A 19901-nucleotide genomic window follows, 5' to 3' on the forward strand; every position below is an offset into this window, starting at 1 on the left:
CTTTTCCGCTATGTCTTTCCCCGATAGCGCAGGGTCGTCGCACTTCACCACCGCTGACCACGTCTCGCGGACCTTGGTAGTCCGCGGGGCAGCGATGGGTGCAACCTGCTGCATCTGGGGAGCATTGGCGGCCGTATTTTTCAACAGATTCAACGACGGCGGCGGGTGCGGCATAGCAAGCCGCGTCTCCAGCTCTCCGCACCGGAGCATTAGCGCCAACACAGCTCATCGTAGCGGCTGATAGCATATGAGAGCTCTTCCGTGTCCACTTCTCCTAGTCTGCGGAAGCTGCTTCTCACCATGCGCTGTGTGGCCGACAGCTCTGCCATCATGGCTGCTTGCCCAGCACGGGCGGCAGCGGTGGCGGGCAGTGGCAGTGGTGGCAACAATTTTAGCAGCAGTGAAAACGGCGGAGGCAGCAGTGTGGTCGGCAGCAGGGGCAGCAGTAGGATCAGCAGCGGTGGCAGCAGCGTGGGGGGGGGCAGCATCAATGGCAGCGTTCTCCGTAGCCGCCCGGGCGTCCTCCAGCGACGAAAACGGCTCCTCCAGTACCCCAACGGGTTCTGGCACTCCATTCGATGCCAGGGCAACCAATTTCGCCTGCGTTGGCGCCGAGCTCTTAGATGCCAGATGGCTTCTGCGCCTGCCTCGTCTGGACTTCATCGAGGCACTACTTCCGCTCAAGGCACTCGCGCTGCTGTCGCTCTCCATCGGCATAAATACGATGGTGGCTCCACCTACCGTCGACGCCAGCAACCGTATGCTCGTTTACTCGCTGACAAAAGGTAGTTGCTCTGGAACTCGAGCTCCACCTATCGGTAGAGTCTGGTAGCACTAAAACTCTCCCTAGACACAAACCTTAGCAGTGACTCCCACCAATAAGCTTTGTGACAGCTGATCAAAAAGCTTACTCGAAAAACTTACTCGTAAGTTCGCCTTCAGCACGTGCTAAGTGGAAATTCCCAACAATTAATTGTTAATTACTTCCAAACCGCTTGTTTATAACACACGAAAATTAGCACACGACTTTCGCGGAGCACTAATTCACCGATTTTATTACTTTCCAAACACGGAAAACCAAGTTCTTCGCAATCTGTACACGAGCGCAACGAAAACACGTCCGTCGTTAATCCATTCATGCGCGTCACTAATTAGATGACGAGGCATTTGGCTACCTTAAGAGAGTCATAGTTACTCCCGCCGTTGACCCGCGCTTACTTGAATTTCTTCACTTTGACATTCAGAGCACTGGGCAGAAATCACATTGTGTCAACACCCGCTAGGGCCATCACAATGCTTTGTTTTAATTAGACAGTCGGATTCCCCAAGTCCGTGCCAGTTCTGAATTGATTGTTAATTGATAATCGTTATAATTGATAAGAACTAATTGGTTTAACCCAAATAGTATTCTTAAAAATTTTAGCAAGAAAGTTCCACAATTGGCTACGTAACTAAACTATCCGGGGAACAAGTAACTAACATAAATGCTAGAAACTCTATTTACCCAGAACGAGCACATAAACCATGTTATTGTTTCCCAATCAAGCCCGACTATCTCAATCTTCAGAGCCAATCCTTATCCCGAAGTTACGGATCTAATTTGCCGACTTCCCTTACCTACATTATTCTATCGACTAGAGACTCTTCACCTTGGAGACCAGCTGCGGATATTGGTACGGCCTGTTGAGAAGTTTGCGTGTCCCCACCATAAATTTTCAAGGTCCGAGGAGAAAATATCGACACAACAGTATATGTCATGCTCTTCTAGCCCATCTACCATATCTCTCTGCGAAAGACTTCCATGGTAGTACGGCTATAAAACAGAAAAGAAAACTCTTCCGATATCTCTCGACGGCTTCTTTATGGTCGTTCCTGTTGCCAGGATGAGCACGAGGCCCATATTTAATAACAAACGGATACTCAACAGGTTACGGAATTGGAACCGTATTCCCTTTCGTTCAAAATTATTCAAGTGTATTATATTCGCTTTGTTTATATAGTTAGGCATTTTTGTTTTACTTGAAAATTTTCGGCTTTCGCCTTGAACTTAGGACCGACTAACTCGTGATCAACCACTGTTCACACGAAACCCTTCTCCACTTCAGTCCTCCAAGGTCTCATTCGATTATTTGCTACTACCACCAAGATCTGTACCAATGGCAGCTCCATGCAGGCTTACGCCAAACACTTCTACGCATACCATTGTACCTTCCTACTCACTAAAGTTTCAAAATTTATATCACAAGTAATATAAATCATCTACTTTAGCGGTAATGTATAGGTATACAACTTAAGCGCCATCCATTTTAAGGGCTAGTTGCTTCGGCAGGTGAGTTGTTACACACTCCTTAGCGGATTTCGACTTCCATGATCACCGTCCTGCTGTTTTAAGCAACCAACGCCTTTCATGGTATCTGCATGAGTTGTTAATTTGGGCACCGTAACATTACGTTTGGTTCATCCCACAGCGCCAGTTCTGCTTACCAAAAGTGGCCCACTGGGCACATTATATCATAACCTTGAACTTCATATCAAGAAAGTTAAGGTTCTTACCCATTTAAAGTTTGAGAATAGGTTAAGATCGTTTCGACCCTAAGGCCTCTAATCATTCGCTTTACCAGATAAGATTATTTTATATAATATTAAAATGCACCAGCTATCCTGAGGGAAACTTCGGAAGGAACCAGCTACTAGATGGTTCGATTGGTCTTTCGCCCCTATACTCAATTCTGACAATCGATTTGCACGTCAGAACTGTTTCGGTCTTCCATCAGGGTTTCCCCTGACTTCAACCTGATCAAGTATAGTTCACCATCTTTCGGGTCACAGCATATATGCTCAAGGTACGTTCCAGTTAGAGGCATAAATAATATAAATATACATTATACATAACTATATAGAACGCCCCGGGATTGTGTTAATTAGCTATAAATAGCTAAAAAACTAATCCCATTATTAGTCAAGTTAATTACGCTATTAGGTTTACATCCCAATAACTTGCACATATGTTAGACTCCTTGGTCCGTGTTTCAAGACGGGTCCCGAAGGTATCCTGAATCTTTCGCATTGTTAATCATACAAGAGCATATAATAAACACAAAAATCAATGATAATTATAATTATGCCATTATATAATTCCGAAAAATTAACGCTCTGTAATAATATAAATCTATCAGCACTTTATCAAATTAATAACATTTATTCTGTGTTAAAATGCAAGCAATTTAATTGGAATAAACTATAAGTTATATTTTATGATAAATTTGGGATATGCTAATAGATTACAATGTCCTTATATGGAAAAAATGCACATTATTCTTAATAATATTATTTAAATATTACAATTTTAATGATGAATTTTCCATAACGGATATTCAGGTTCATCGGGCTTAACCTCTAAGCAGTTTCACGTACTGTTTAACTCTCTATTCAGAGTTCTTTTCAACTTTCCCTCACGGTACTTGTTTACTATCGGTCTCATGGTTATATTTAGTTTTAGATGGAGTTTACCACCCACTTAGTGCTGCACTATCAAGCAACACGACTCTTTGGAAACATCATCTAGCAATCATTAACGTTATACGGGCCTGGCACCCTCTATGGGTAAATGGCCTCATTTAAGAAGGACTTAAATCATTAATTTCTCATACTAGAATATTGACGCTCCATACACTGCATCTCACATTTGCCATATAGACAAAGTGACTTAGTGCTGAACTGTTTTCTTTTCGCTCGCCGCTACTAAGAAAATCCTTGTTAGTTTCTTTTCCTCCCCTAATTAATATGCTTAAATTCAGGGGTAGTCCCATATGAGTTGAGGTTGTATATATAACTATATTTTGCCATAAATTCTTTATATATAAATGATAAAACAATCAATTAAATTCGTTATAAATAGTTCCAATAGTTCTTGTAAGCAAAGTCATTTTTATCCATTTAACGAACCAACGAAGAATAATAACAAAACCAAGATTTTTCTTTTTCCGAATCATTAATAAGAGACAATTCTAGATGAAAAATATTTCAATTTTTTATGCTAGACATTTCTCAGTATTATTTGATTGAAAAAGAAAATATTTCTCTTCGTTTTTCACATTCAAATGTGAGATAATGTTTTTCATTTCTTTTTTAATATTATGAATAAAATCATTATTTAATCCAATAATATACCATATGCTTATAAAAAATTTATAAACAACTTAATTAGCATAGTCTTACAACCCTCAACCATATGTAGTCCAAGCAGCACTATAAAATTAATTAAAGTACATAACAGCATGGACTGCGATATGCGTTCAAAATGTCGATGTTCATGTGTCCTGCAGTTCACACGATGACGCACAGTTTGCTGCGTTCTTCATCGACCCATGAGCCGAGTGATCCACCGCTTAGAGTTTTATAATTCAATTTTATATAATGTCAATATTGTTTTTATTGAAAGAAATTAAAAATACACCATTTTACTGGCATATATCAATTCCTTCAATAAATTTATTTTTATACCTAAAATAAATGTTGCGAAATGTCTTAGTTTCATATAAGCATTATGTATCATAATAATCTGGTTATGGTTTGCTATTTTGGGTGACACATACTGCAAAATTTATATAAAACATTAACCTGATGGATGACAGGTACAAACATTGTATATTTTAGGTTGTTGCATTAGCCAACGTATGCTCATAACATAGATGAACAATACATATTCGCAACGCGTGTATATTATGGTCCATATACACACACACTTATTTTGATTACCACACATTCAAAATTATTTTTATTTTAATTCGACTTCTACTTTCGAATTTAGTTTAGTTTCTTCGATTTCCATTTTCGAGAATTTGTTTTTATAGGAAACGCCGTTGTTGTAGTAAGTACTGCCACAAATACGCACAGCAACATTAATAATGTTAAAGTCTTTTTATGAGGTTGCCAAGCCCCACATATAAAATAAAAGCCATCTTCATTTTATTTTGACTTTAACTTTTGATTCCGTGGAATCATTTTGTAATATTTTTATTTTGGTAAATTGTATTTATTTGTATTATAACAAATATTTATTAACGATAAGGATATTATACAATAATGATCCTTCCGCAGGTTCACCTACGGAAACCTTGTTACGACTTTTACTTCCTCTAAATAATCAAGTTCGGTCAACTTTTGCGAAACAACCGTAACACGCAAGGCGTCACAGTGATCACGTCCGGAGACCTCACTAAATAATTCAATCGGTAGTAGCGACGGGCGGTGTGTACAAAGGGCAGGGACGTAATCAATGCGAGTTAATGACTCACACTTACTGGGAATTCCAAGTTCATGTGAACAGTTTCAGTTCACAATCCCAAGCATGAAAGTGGTTCAGCGGTTTACCCGGACCTCTCGGTCTAGGAAATACACGTTGATACTTTCATTGTAGCGCGCGTGCAGCCCAGGACATCTAAGGGCATCACAGACCTGTTATTGCTCAATCTCATTATTGCTAGACGCAATTTGTCCATTTAAGAAGCTAGTGTCCTTATAATGGGACAAACCAACAGGTACGGCTCCACTTACATAAACACATTCAAACACAATAAACATTTTACTGCCACCATGAATGAAGGCTACATAAGCTTCAGCACCATAATCCTGAAGATATCTATTTAATATATTTGAGTCTCGTTCGTTATCGGAATTAACCAGACAAATCACTCCACGAACTAAGAACGGCCATGCACCACCACCCATAGATTCGAGAAAGAGCTATCAATCTGTCTTACACACTTATGTTCGGACCTGGTAAGTTTTCCCGTGTTGAGTCAAATTAAGCCGCAGGCTCCACTCCTGGTGGTGCCCTTCCGTCAATTCCTTTAAGTTTCAGCTTTGCAACCATACTTCCCCCGGAGCCCAAAAGCTTTGGTTTCCCGGGAAGCGACTGAGAGAGCCATAAAAGTAGCTACACCCAATTGCTAGCTGGCATCGTTTATGGTTAGAACTAGGGCGGTATCTGATCGCCTTCGAACCTCTAACTTTCGTTCTTGATTAATGAAAACATCTTTGGCAAATGCTTTCGCTTAAGTTAGTCTTACGACGGTCCAAGAATTTCACCTCTCGCGTCGTAATACTAATGCCCCCAAACTGCTTCTATTAATCATTACCTCTTGATCTGAAAACCAATGAAAGCAGAACAGAGGTCTTATTTCATTATCCCATGCACAGAATATTCAGGCATTTGAAGCCTGCTTTAAGCACTCTAATTTGTTCAAAGTAATAGTACCGGCCCACAATAACACTCGTTTAAGAGCACTAGTGCAGGTTTTTAAATAGGAGGAACATATGAAAAAATACAAGTATTTAATCACATATAAGAACTCCACCGGTAATACGCTTACATACATAAAGGTATAGTACTAACCACAATTGTAAGTTGTACTACCCGTATGAAGCACAAGTTCAACTACGAACGTTTTAACCGCAACAACTTTAATATACGCTATTGGAGCTGGAATTACCGCGGCTGCTGGCACCAGACTTGCCCTCCAATTGGTCCTTGTTAAAGGATTTAAAGTGTACTCATTCCAATTACAGGGCCTCGGATATGAGTCCTGTATTGTTATTTTTCGTCACTACCTCCCCGAGCTGGAGTGGGTAATTTACGCGCCTGCTGCCTTCCTTAGATGTGGTAGCCGTTTCTCAGGCTCCCTCTCCGGAATCGAACCCTGATTCCCCGTTACCCGTTGCAACCATGGTAGTCCTAGATACTACCATCAAAAGTTGATAGGGCAGACATTTGAAAGATCTGTCGTCGGTACAAGACCATACGATCTGCATGTTATCTAGAGTTCAACCAATATAACGATCTTGCGATCGCTTGGTTTTAGCCTAATAAAAGCACATGTCCCATAAGGTTCATGTTTTAATTGCATGTATTAGCTCTAGAATTACCACAGTTATCCAAGTAACTGTTAACGATCTAAGGAACCATAACTGATATAATGAGCCTTTTGCGGTTTCACTTTTAATTCGTGTGTACTTAGACATGCATGGCTTAATCTTTGAGACAAGCATATAACTACTGGCAGGATCAACCAGAATAATGTTTTTCCTTCATATTCCATTCATATTTTTTGAATCGAAATAAGCAATATAATAGATATATAGATTTTTCACTTTATATAATTCCATGATTTTTATTATATTGAATAAAATTCAATATTTCGCCTTTGGGTAAAATTTTAAATATATAAATATAAGTAAAAAATCTATTCGATTACGGCCATTTTTATATAGCATTCGTAATCCATATTTTCATTTTTAATTTATACTTGTTTTACCAATATAACAAGAATTTCATATAATTATTGTAATATATATGTTTCTATAATTTTATCTTTTTATATATACATATTTCATTATAAAATATCATTTTATTTCCAACATACATAATTATTGTATCCACACATGTACAATTTTTGTTTAACCAATATAAATATTAAGTTAAATCATTTGCATTTTGAAGATACATATAATAAATACTTATTTTCATGTGTTTATTATTTAATTTACTCATATTATTGTCAAAATCATATGAATTAATACGTTTTGAACAATATGAGAGGTCGGCAACCACGGCCTACCTATAGTAGTTTTTGAACCCTCTGTCGTACTTCAGGTAACTTACACTATTATACCCTTTCACTAAAACGGCTTTTCTCTATAATACTAAGAGAATATGGGAATATTTCAGCAATTTTCCCTTATACATATAATAAATACTCATTTTCATGTGTTCATTATTTAATTTACTCATGTTATTGCCAAAATTATATGAAATAATAGGTTTTGAACAATATGAGAGGTCGGCAACCACGGCCTACCTATAGTAGTTTTTGAACCCTCTGTCGTACTTACACTATTATACCCTTTCACTAAAACGGCTTTTCTCTATAATACTAAGTGAATATGGGAATATTTCAGCAATTTTCCCTTATACATATAATAAATACTCATTTTCATGTGTTCATTATTTAATTTACTCATGTTATTGCCAAAATCATATGAATTAATACGTTTTAAACAATATGAGAGATCGGCAACCACTGCCTACCTATAGTAGTTTTTGAACCCTCTGTCGTACTTCAGGTAAGTTACACTACTATACCGTTTCACTAAAACGGCTTTTCTCTATAATACTAAGAGAATATGGGAATATTTCAGCAATTTTCCCTTATACATATAATAATTATTCATTTTCATGTGTTTATTATTTAATTTACTCATATTATTGCCAAGATCATATGAATACATACGTTTTGAACAATATGAGAGGCTGGCAACCACTGCCTACCTATAGTTGTTTTTGAACCCTCACATTTTCCCTTATACATATAATGTATTATCATTTTTACGTTTTCAAAAACTTATGTCAGTCGCGATCGAACACTCGACGAGTGCAGACGTGCCTGCGGATCGACAGCAAATTGTTAGCAAATTGTTAGCAAATTGTTCACAGTTGTAAGTCCCGTTACTTGTGCCCAGCCACTTCGCGTCGCGTGATCTTGTCGCGCGTTTTGATTGGCCCAGCCAACGTACCTAACGGTAGTTCGCACTAACACCATCGCACACCCGAGTGTGCGTGTTATCAGCGCAAAAAACCCAGTGCTCGAAGCAGCGGTATAATTGCAAAGCAGCAGCCACGTGCTGCCTGGCTCACCGGCTTACGGTGCCCAGCTTCCCCCCCCCCCCCTCCTCACTCCTTATCAACTTTGGAGAAGATGGACTGGCAGGCCCCCCCGCGCACCCACAAGCTTGGAACAACACCACGCAAAAAGGCTCTGAGAACACGCAAGAGCAGCTCCAGCAGCGAGGGAAGCACCTCGCATACAGAGCCGGGCGAGATAAAGCGAAAACCGGCAAAGAAAGCACAGGGAGAGGAGCTGGAAGATAAGCCAAGCACTAGCGCAGCTCTGCGCAAGAAGCTCGCCAACAACGCCTTCGCTTTACTCTCGACCGAAGAAGACGAGTACGACCAAGAGAGCTCTGATGACGAACCCGGACCTAAAGACGATTCCAAGCCCAAGACCCCCGAGAAACCAAAGCCCACCCCGAAGACCATCAAGCCACCTCCGATTTTTATCCCCGATGTGACCAACATCTCGGCACTCGTCAAGATGATCACGACTCTTGTAGGCCCGAAGAACAATTTTACCTACAAGACCGTGAACGGCAACAACGTACGTGTCATGATGCCGGACAAAGAGTCCTATACAGCTCTGCGTCTCCAACTTGTGGCCCAAAACAAGAGGCATCGGACTTTCCAGCCGAAAGATGAACGTGCATACAAGGTTGTCATCAAAGGACTCCACCACTCCACCGATCGTGAGGAAATCATTGAAGACCTTCGCAGACAAGGGCACGCTGTTAGAGATCTGCACAATCCCATTGGCAGAAGAACTAAAGAACCGCTGGGAATATTCTTCGCCAACCTGGAGCCTTCCAGCAACAACAAAGACGTCTACCAAGTCAAGCGGATCTGCAGGTCGGTAGTAACCATTGAACCGCCGCAGAAGTTCAACGACGTGCCTCAATGCTTCAGGTGCCAAGGATTCGGTCATACACAGCGTTACTGCTTCCTGGAATACCGATGTGTAAAGTGTGGAGGCCCTCACGAATCGAGGGCATGTGAGAAGAGGGAGGACGACAAAGCGTGCTGCTTCCACTGCCAGGCGGACCATCCTGCGTCTTTCAAGGGATGCCCTGCATACAAAAGGGCCAAAGCACTAGCTGCTCCGAAAACAAGGCCCGTCGCTAATGCTAACAAGGCGCCGCCCGTGGCATCACCAAACGTCACCTCTGGCAGGAGCTACCGAGACGCCCTCAACGGAGTGCACGCAGCACCGCAGAATCCCACAACCCCAGTCCAAACCCAAACAGAAACCCCACACTCCGGTCAGATAGAAGCGATGTTCGCTCGCATGGAAGGAATGATGGAAAGGATGATGGAGCGCATGTTCACCCAGATGACACAGCTGGTGGCCACCATTCTCAACAGCAAGTCATGCAACTAAAGCTCCACCTAGTCGTCTGGAATGCGAACGGCCTGCAGAACAGCAAGGCCATAGTCGAGCACCATCTGAAGACCCACCAGATCGATATCCTACTCGTAGCCGAAACCCACTTCTCCCCCAGATCCCACTTTAATATCAGCGGATATGACCTCATCCATGCAGACCATCCTTCTGGCAGAGCACGCGGTGGAGCAGCCATCCTCATCAGGAGCGGTATTCAATACCTAGAGCTGCCCGCGTTTCAGCAAGACTGGGCACAATGTCCTGTCATCAGGATTGTCAGCCCGCAAGGAGATTTAGACATTGGAGCGGTCTACTTTCCCCCCAGATACCGCATAACAGCATCTCACCTCAGTGAGTTCTTCGAGCATTTTGGGCCCCGCTTCATAGCAGCTGGAGATTATAACGCCAAACATTCTTGGTGGGGATCGCGCGCCAACAACCCCAAAGGGAAAACTCTGTTTGGGTACCTGCAACGCCACCGACTGGACTGCCACTCCACTGGCGAGCCCACTCACTGGCCAACGAATCCCCTCAAGACTCCAGACCTACTGGACTTTGCTGTGTCGAAAGGCATAGGGCATGCGAAGATCAGCTGCACAACAAATGCTGATCTCCTGTCAGACCACTGTGCAATAAACGTGCTAATCAACACGCCAGTCCTCAGGAAAACCCCGCTCAGAAGGCTCACTGGAAAATATACCGACGCCGCCAAGTTCGCGTCCTGGATGCTCTCCACCGTCAATCCGAACCCCATCCTCAACACACCCAGGAACATTGATGAAGCTATCGGGAATCTCACCAGGCAGATGCAAAACGCTGCGGAATTCGCAAGCCCACCGCCACCAAAGACTGCGAGAACACCTAGCAGGGACCTCCACCTCTGGTCCCCGGAAATTGCGGCACTCGTGACTGAGAAGAGGCGTCTCAGGAGAGTTTGGTTCTTGACGCGCAATCCAAGAGACAAAACAGCGCTCAATCACGCCACAAAGGAGTTGAAGGACAAGATCTCCAGCCTACGCCAGGACTCCTTCCTCAGATTCCTCGAGGAACTCTCTCCCGGGGACCCAGACCACAATCTGTGGAACGTCACCCGCCACATTAAACGACCAGCCAAAAAGGTTTCCGCAGTGCGCAAAGCAGATGGATCCTGGTGCCGTTCGGATGCTGAAAGAGCAGAAGCTTTCGCCGAACACCTTTACAACGCCTTCTCTCCGTTCGACTGCTGCACTGCCGAAGAACATGCTGAAACAGCCCGGTTTCTCAATAGCCCAAGCTCTCCCGGTCCCCCGTTGGAACCAGTCGACCCTGAGGAAGTTGCGCAGGAGATTGCTCTACTGAAGAACAACAAATCTCCAGGCCTGGATCGTATAGATGCGGCGGCCCTAAAAATGCTCCCATTCCGCTGCACACAAATGCTGGCCAGCATTTACAACAGCTGCTTCCGGCTAGGGTACTTCCCGGAAGAGTGGAAAAGAGCAGAGGTTATTGTCCTCCTCAAGCCTGGTAAGCCTGAAGCCAATCTCGCCTCCTATCGTCCGATTAGTTTGCTGGCAATCCTCTCCAAAATACTCGAAAGAGTATTTTTGCGCAGAGTATTGCCAGTACTGGATGAGGCTGGTTTGATCCCCGATCACCAGTTTGGCTTCAGGCGCTCCCACGGAACACCAGAGCAATGCCACCGGCTAGTCGAACGGATCCTCGAGGCATTCGAGCAAAAGAAATACTGCTGCGCTGTAATGCTCGACGTGAAGCAGGCATTCGACAGAGTTTGGCATCCTGGACTCCTCCATAAACTCAAATCCTACCTCCCAAGCCCCCATTTTACCCTCCTCAAATCCTACACTGAGGGAAGAGCATTCCAAGTCAGATGCGGAAGTGCAATAAGCCTACCCAGACTGATCAGAGCTGGAGTTCCGCAAGGCAGTGTGCTCGGACCAATACTGTACACCCTTTACACCGCAGACCTTCCCATAATCCCCTCCAGGAACCTAACTATAGCGACTTATGCAGATGACACGGCTTTCCTCGCCTCCTCATCCGACCCACGAGAAGCCTCCGAAACAATCCAAAGGCAAATGGACGCGCTACATCCCTGGCTCAGCAGGTGGAACATCGTAGTGAACGCGGAAAAATCTACCCAAACAACATTTGCACTAAGGAGAGGAGACTGCCCACCGGTCACGCTAAACGGAGTCATCATTCCCAACGCACCCGCACCCAAGTACCTAGGACTTACCCTGGACCGCAGGCTCACTTGGCGTCCCCACATCGTCAGCAAACGCATACAGGCCGATGCGCGTCTGAGGCAGATGCATTGGCTTATTGGGAGAGGGTCCAAGCTAAGGCAGAACCACAAAATCCTGGTGTACAAGGCAATTCTCAAGCCCATCTGGACCTACGGGATACAGCTATGGGGCACGGCAAGCCACACGAATCGCCTGCGTATACAGCGGTTCCAGAATAGGTGCTTGAGAATTGCCTGTAATGCGCATCCCTACCACGAGAATGTCGCCATACATAGGGAACTTGGAATCCCACAAGTCGCTGATGAAATCTCCAGGCTCAGCGAGAGATACCTGAAAAGGCTCGAAAACCACCCTAACCACCTCGCCACCAACCTGTTAGACAATAGCCAAACAAGCAGACGTCTCATGAGGAGACACCCTCTCGATCTTCCACAACAATAGACAACACATATAAAACCCGCCACAAATACATGTACAATAGTATCCCTTAAGCTAATGTTCCCCCGCAAAACCATTTAATTATTGTCCACTAGGACAGATTTTAAATAAATAAACGCACGCTAAAAAAAAAAAAAAAAAAAAAAAAAAAAAAAAAATGTTATTGCCAAAATCATATGAATTAATACGTTTTAAACAATATGAGAGGTCGGCAACCACTGCATACCTATAGTAGTTTTTGAACCCTCTGTCGTACTTCAGGTAACTTACACTACTATACCCTTTCACCAAAATGGGGTTTCTCTATAATACTAAGAGAGTATGGGAATATTTCAACATTTTTCCCTTATACATATAATATATTATCATTTTCATATGTTTATTATTTATTTTAACATTTTAATTTAATATTTCAACATTTTTTCCTTATACATATAATAAATACTTATTTTCATGTGTTTATTATTTAATTTACTCATATTATTGTCAAAATCATATGAATTAATACGTTTTGAACAATATGAGAGGTCGGCAAACACGGCCTACCTATAGTAGTTTTTGAACCCTCTGTCGTACTTCAGGCAACTTACACTATTATACCCTTTCACTAAAACGACTTTTCTCTATAATACTAAGAGAATATGGGAATATTTCAGCAATTTTCCCTTATACACATAATAATTATTAATTTTCATGTGTTTATTATTAAATTTACTCATATTATTGCCAAAATCATATGAATTAATACGTTTTAACAATATGAGAGGTCGGCAACCACTGCCTACCTATAGTAGTTTTTGAACCCTCTGTCGTACTTCAGGTAACTTACACTATTATACCCTTTCACTAAAACGGCTTTTCTCTATAATACTAAGAGAATATGGGAATATTTCAGCAATTTTCCCTTATACATATAATAATTATTCATTTTCATGTGTTTATCATTTAATTTACTCATAATATTGCCAAAATCATATGAATTAATACGTTTTGAACAATATGAGAGGTTGGCAACCACTGTCTACCTATAATAGTTTTTGAACCCTCTGTCGTACTTCAGGTAACTTACACTATTATACTCTTTCACTAAAACGGCTTTTCTCTATAATACTAAGAGAATATGGGAATATTTCAGCAATTTTCCCTTATACATATAATAAATACTCATTTTCATGTGTTCATTATTTAATTTACTCATGTTATTGCCAAAATTATATGAAATAATAGGTTTTGAACAATATGAGAGGTCGGCAACCACGGCCTACCTATAGTAGTTTTTGAACCCTCTGTCGTACTTACACTATTATACCCTTTCACTAAAACGGCTTTAATCTATAATACTAAGTGAATATGGGAATATTTCAGCAATTTTCCCTTATACATATAATAAATACTCATTTTCATGTGTTCATTATTTAATTTACTCATGTTATTGCCAAAATCATATGAATTAATACGTTTTAAACAATATGAGAGGTCGGCAACCACTGCATACCTATAGTAGTTTTTGAACCCTCTGTCGTACTTCAGGTAACTTACACTACTATACCCTTTCACCAAAATGGGGTTTCTCTATAATACTAAGAGAGTATGGGAATATTTCAACATTTTTCCCTTATACATATAATATATTATCATTTTCATATGTTTATTATTTATTTTAACATTTTAATTTAATATTTCAACATTTTTTCCCTTATACATATAATAAATACTTATTTTCATGTGTTTATTATTTAATTTACTCATATTATTGTCAAAATCATATGAATTAATACGTTTTGAACAATATGAGAGGTCGGCAAACACGGCCTACCTATAGTAGTTTTTGAACCCTCTGTCGTACTTACACTATTATACCCTTTCACTAAAACGGCTTTTCTCTATAATACTAAGTGAATATGGGAATATTTCAGCAATTTTCCCTTATACATATAATACATATTCATTTTCATGTGTTTATTATTTAATTTACACATATTATTGTCAAAATCATATGAATTAATACGTTTTGAACAATATGAGAGGTCGGCAACCACGGCCTACCTATAGTAGTTTTTGAACCCTCTGTCGTACTTCAGGTAACTTACACTATTATACCCTTTCACTAAAACGGCTTTTCTCTATAATACTAAGAGAATATGGGAATATTTCAGCAATTTTCCCTTATACATATAATAATTATTCATTTTCATGTGTTTACATGTTTACTCATGTTATTGCCAAAATCATATGAATTAATACGTTTTGAACAATATGAGAGGTCGGCAACCACTGCCTACCTATAGTAGTTTTTGAACCCTCTGTCGTACTTCAGGTAACTTACACTACTATACCCTTTACCAAAATGGGGTTTCTCTATAATACTAAGAGGATATGGGAATATTTCAGCATTTTTCCCTTATACATATAATACATATTAATTTTCATGTGTTTATTATTTAATTTACTCATAATATTGCCAAAATCATATGAATTAATAAATGTTGAACAATATGGGAGGTTGGCAACCACTGCCTACCTATAGTAGTTTTTGAACCATCTGTCGTACTTAAGGTAACTTACACTACTATACCCTTTCACCAAAATGGGGTTTCTCTATAATAGTAAGAGAATATGGGAATATTTCAACATTTTCCATTATACATATAATAATTATTCATTTTCATGTGTTTATTATTTAATTTACTCATAATATTGCCAAAATCATATGAATTAATAAGTTTTGAACAATATGAGAGGTTGGCAATCACTGCCTACCTATAGTAGTTTTTGAACCCTCTGTCGTACTTAAGGTAACTTACACTACTATACCCTTTCACCAAAATGGGGTTTCTCTATAATAGTAAGAGAATATGGGAATATTTCAACATTTTCCTTTATACATATAATAAATACTCATTTTCATGTGTTCATTATTTAATTTACTCATATTATTGTCAAAATCATATGAATTAATACGTTTTGAACAATATGAGAGGTCGGCAACCACGGCCTACCTATAGTAGTTTTTGAACCCTCTGTCGTATTTCAGGTAACTTACACTATTATACCCTTTCACCAAAATGGGGTTTCTCTATAATAGTAAGAGAATATGGGAATATTTCAACATTTTCCTTTATACATATAATAAATACTCATTTTCATGTGTTCATTATTTAATTTACTCATGTTATTGCCAAAATAATATGAATTAATACGTTTTGAACAATATGGGAGGTTGGCAACCACTGCCTCCTACCTATAGTAGTTTTTGAACCATCTGTCGTACTTAAGGTAACTTACACTACTATACCCTTTCACCAAAATGGGGTTTCTCTATAATAGTAAGAGAATATGGGAATATTTCAACATTTTCCATTATACATATAATAATTATTCATTTTCATGTGTTTATTATTTAATTTACTCATAATATTGCCAAAATCATATGAATTAATAAGTTTTGAACAATATGAGAGGTTGGCAATCACTGCCTACCTATAGTAGTTTTTGAACCCTCTGTCGTACTTAAGGTAACTTACACTACTATACCCTTTCACCAAAATGGGGTTTCTCTATAATAGTAAGAGAATATGGGAATATTTCAACATTTTTCCCTTATACATATAATAATATCATTTTCATGTTTATTATTTAATTTACTCATATTATTGTCAAAATCATATGAATTAATACGTTTTGAACAATATGAGAGGTCGGCAACCACGGCCTACCTATAGTAGTTTTTGAACCCTCTGTCGTATTCAGGTAACTTACACTATTATACCCTTTCACAAAATGGGTTTCTCTATAATATAAGAGAATATGGAATATTTCAACATTTTCCTTATACATATAATAAATACTCATTTTCATGTGTTCATTATTTAATTTACTCATGTTATTGCCAAAATCATATGAATTAATACGTTTTGAACAATATGAGAGGTCGGCAACCACTGCCTACCTATAGTAGTTTTTGAACCCTCTGTCGTACTTCAGGTAACTTACACTACTATACCCTTTCACCAAAATGGGGTTTCTCTATAATAGTAAGAGAATATGGGAATATTTCAACATTTTCCTTATACATATAATAAATACTCATTTTCATGTGTTTATTATTTAATTTACTCATTTATTGCCAAAATCATATGAATTAATACGTTTTGAACAATATGAGAGGTCGGCAACCACTGCCTACCTATAGTAGTTTTTGAACCCTCTGTCGTACTTAGGTAACTTACACTACTATACCCTTTCACCAAAATGGGGTTTCTCTATAATACTAAGAGAATATGGGAATATTTCAGCAATTTTCCCTTATACATATAATAATATCATTTTCATGTGTTTATTATTTAATTTACTCATTTATTGCCAAAATCATATGAATTAATACGTTTTGAACAATATGAGAGGTCGGCAACCACTGCCTACCTATAGTAGTTTTTGAACCCTCTGTCGTACTTAGTAACTTACACTATTATACCCTTTCACTAAAACGGCTTTTCTCTATAATACTAAGAGAATATGGGAATATTTCAGCAATTTTCCCTTATACATATAATAATATTCATTTTCATGTGTTATTATTTAATTTACTCATTTATTGCCAAAATCATATGAATTAATACGTTTTAACAATATGAGAGGTCGGCAACCACTGCCTACCTATAGTAGTTTTTGAACCCTCTGTCGTACTTCAGGTAACTTACACTATTATACCCTTTCACTAAAACGGCTTTTCTCTATAATACTAAGAGAATATGGGAATATTTCAGCAATTTTCCCTTATACATATAATAAATACTCATTTTCATGTGTTCATTATTTAATTTACTCATGTTATTGCCAAAATCATATGAATTAATACGTTTTGAACAATATGAGAGGTCGGCAACCACTGCCTACCTATAGTAGTTTTTGAACCCTCTGTCGTACTTCAGGTAACTTACACTACTATACCCTTTCACCAAAATGGGTTTCTCTATAATACTAAGAGATATGGGAATATTTCAGCATTTTCCCTTATACATATAATACATATTCATTTTCATGTGTTTATTATTTAATTTACTCATATTATTGCCAAAATCATATGAATTAATACGTTTTGAACAATATGAGAGGTCGGCAACCACTGCCTACCTATAGTAGTTTTTGAACCCTCTGTCGTACTTCAGGTAACTTACACTATTATACCCTTTCACTAAAACGGCTTTTCTCTATAATACTAAGAGAATATGGGAATATTTCAGCAATTTTCCCTTATACATATAATAATATTCATTTTCATGTGTTATTATTTAATTTACTCATATTATTGCCAAAATCATATGAATTAATACGTTTTGAACAATATGAGAGGTCGGCAACCACTGCCTACCTATAGTAGTTTTTGAACCCTCTGTCGTACTTCAGGTAACTTACACTACTATACCCTTTCACCAAAATGGGTTTCTCTATAATACTAAGAGAATATGGGAATATTTCAACATTTTCCCTTATACATATAATAATTATTCATTTTCATGTGTTTATTATTTAATTTACTCATATTATTGCCAAAATCATATGAATTAATACGTTTTGAACAATATGAGAGGTCGGCAACCACTGCCTACCTATAGTAGTTTTTGAACCCTCTGTCGTACTTAGGTAACTTACACTACTATACCCTTTCACAAAATGGGTTTCTCTATAATACTAAGAGAATATGGGAATATTTCAACATTTTCCCTTATACATATAATAATATTCATTTTCATGTGTTTATTATTTAATTTACTCATATTATTGCCAAAATCATATGAATTAATACGTTTTGAACAATATGAGAGGTCGGCAACCACTGCCTACCTATAGTAGTTTTTGAACCCTCTGTCGTACTTAGGTAACTTACACTACTATACCCTTTCACCAAAATGGGTTTCTCTATAATACTAAGAGAATATGGGAATATTTCAGCATTTTCCCTTATACATATAATAATATTCATTTTCATGTGTTTATTATTTAATTTACTCATATTATTGCCAAAATCATATGAATTAATACGTTTTGAACAATATGAGAGGTCGGCAACCACTGCCTACCTATAGTAGTTTTTGAACCCTCTGTCGTACTTCAGGTAACTTACACTATTATACCCTTTCACTAAAATGGCTTTCTCTATAATACTAAGAGAATATGGGAATATTTCAGCATTTTCCCTTATACATATAATAAATACTCATTTTCATGTGTTCATTATTTAATTTACTCATTTATTGCCAAAATCATATGAATTAATACGTTTTGAACAATATGAGAGGTCGGCAACCACGCCTACCTATAGTAGTTTTTGAACCCTCTGTCGTACTTCAGGTAACTTACACTATTATACCCTTTCACCAAAATGGGTTTCTCTATAATACTAAGAGAATATGGGAATATTTCAGCATTTTCCCTTATACATATAATAATATTCATTTTCATGTGTTTATTATTTAATTTACTCATATTATTGCCAAAATCATATGAATTAATACGTTTTGAACAATATGAGAGGTCGGCAACCACTGCCTACCTATAGTAGTTTTTGAACCCTCTGTCGTACTTCAGGTAACTTACACTACTATACCCTTTCACAAAATGGGTTTCTCTATAATACTAAGAGAATATGGGAATATTTCAGCATTTTCCCTTATACATATAATAATATTCATTTTCATGTGTTTATTATTTAATTTACTCATATTATTGCCAAAATCATATGAATTAATACGTTTTGAACAATATGAGAGGTCGGCAACCACGGCCTACCTATAGTAGTTTTTGAACCCTCTGTCGTACTTCAGGTAACTTACACTATATACCCTTTCACAAAAGGGTTTCTCTATAATACTAAGAGAATATGGGAATATTTCAGCATTTTCCCTTATACATATAATAATATTCATTTTCATGTGTTTATTATTTAATTTACTCATATTATTGCCAAAATCATATGAATTAATACGTTTTGAACAATATGAGAGGTCGGCAACCACGCCTACCTATAGTAGTTTTTGAACCCTCTGTCGTACTTCAGGTAACTTACACTATATACCCTTTCACAAAATGGTTTCTCTATAATACTAAGAGAATATGGGAATATTTCAGCATTTTCCCTTATACATATAATAATATTCATTTTCAT

The 19901-nt window shown here is 38.5% G+C and overlaps 2 non-coding genes and 1 pseudogene across 2 annotated transcripts; all 3 read right to left on the reverse strand.

The window, feature by feature from the left end:
- Nucleotides 1–1069: 1069 nt before the first annotated feature.
- On the reverse strand, nucleotides 1070–3823 carry LOC116803221 (annotated as a pseudogene).
- Nucleotides 3824–4217: 394 nt separating this feature from the next.
- On the reverse strand, nucleotides 4218–4396 carry LOC116803219. Its single transcript, XR_004363479.1, has one exon. It is a non-coding gene; the product is annotated as a 5.8S ribosomal RNA (ribosomal RNA).
- Nucleotides 4397–5083: 687 nt separating this feature from the next.
- LOC116803220 lies at nucleotides 5084–7077 on the reverse strand. The gene has a single exon (XR_004363480.1). It is a non-coding gene; the product is annotated as a small subunit ribosomal RNA (ribosomal RNA).
- Nucleotides 7078–19901: the final 12824 nt, after the last annotated feature.

Source organism: Drosophila sechellia, unplaced genomic scaffold, assembly GCF_004382195.2.
Source record: "Drosophila sechellia strain sech25 unplaced genomic scaffold, ASM438219v1 U_321, whole genome shotgun sequence".
Classification (NCBI taxonomy): domain Eukaryota; kingdom Metazoa; phylum Arthropoda; class Insecta; order Diptera; family Drosophilidae; genus Drosophila; species Drosophila sechellia.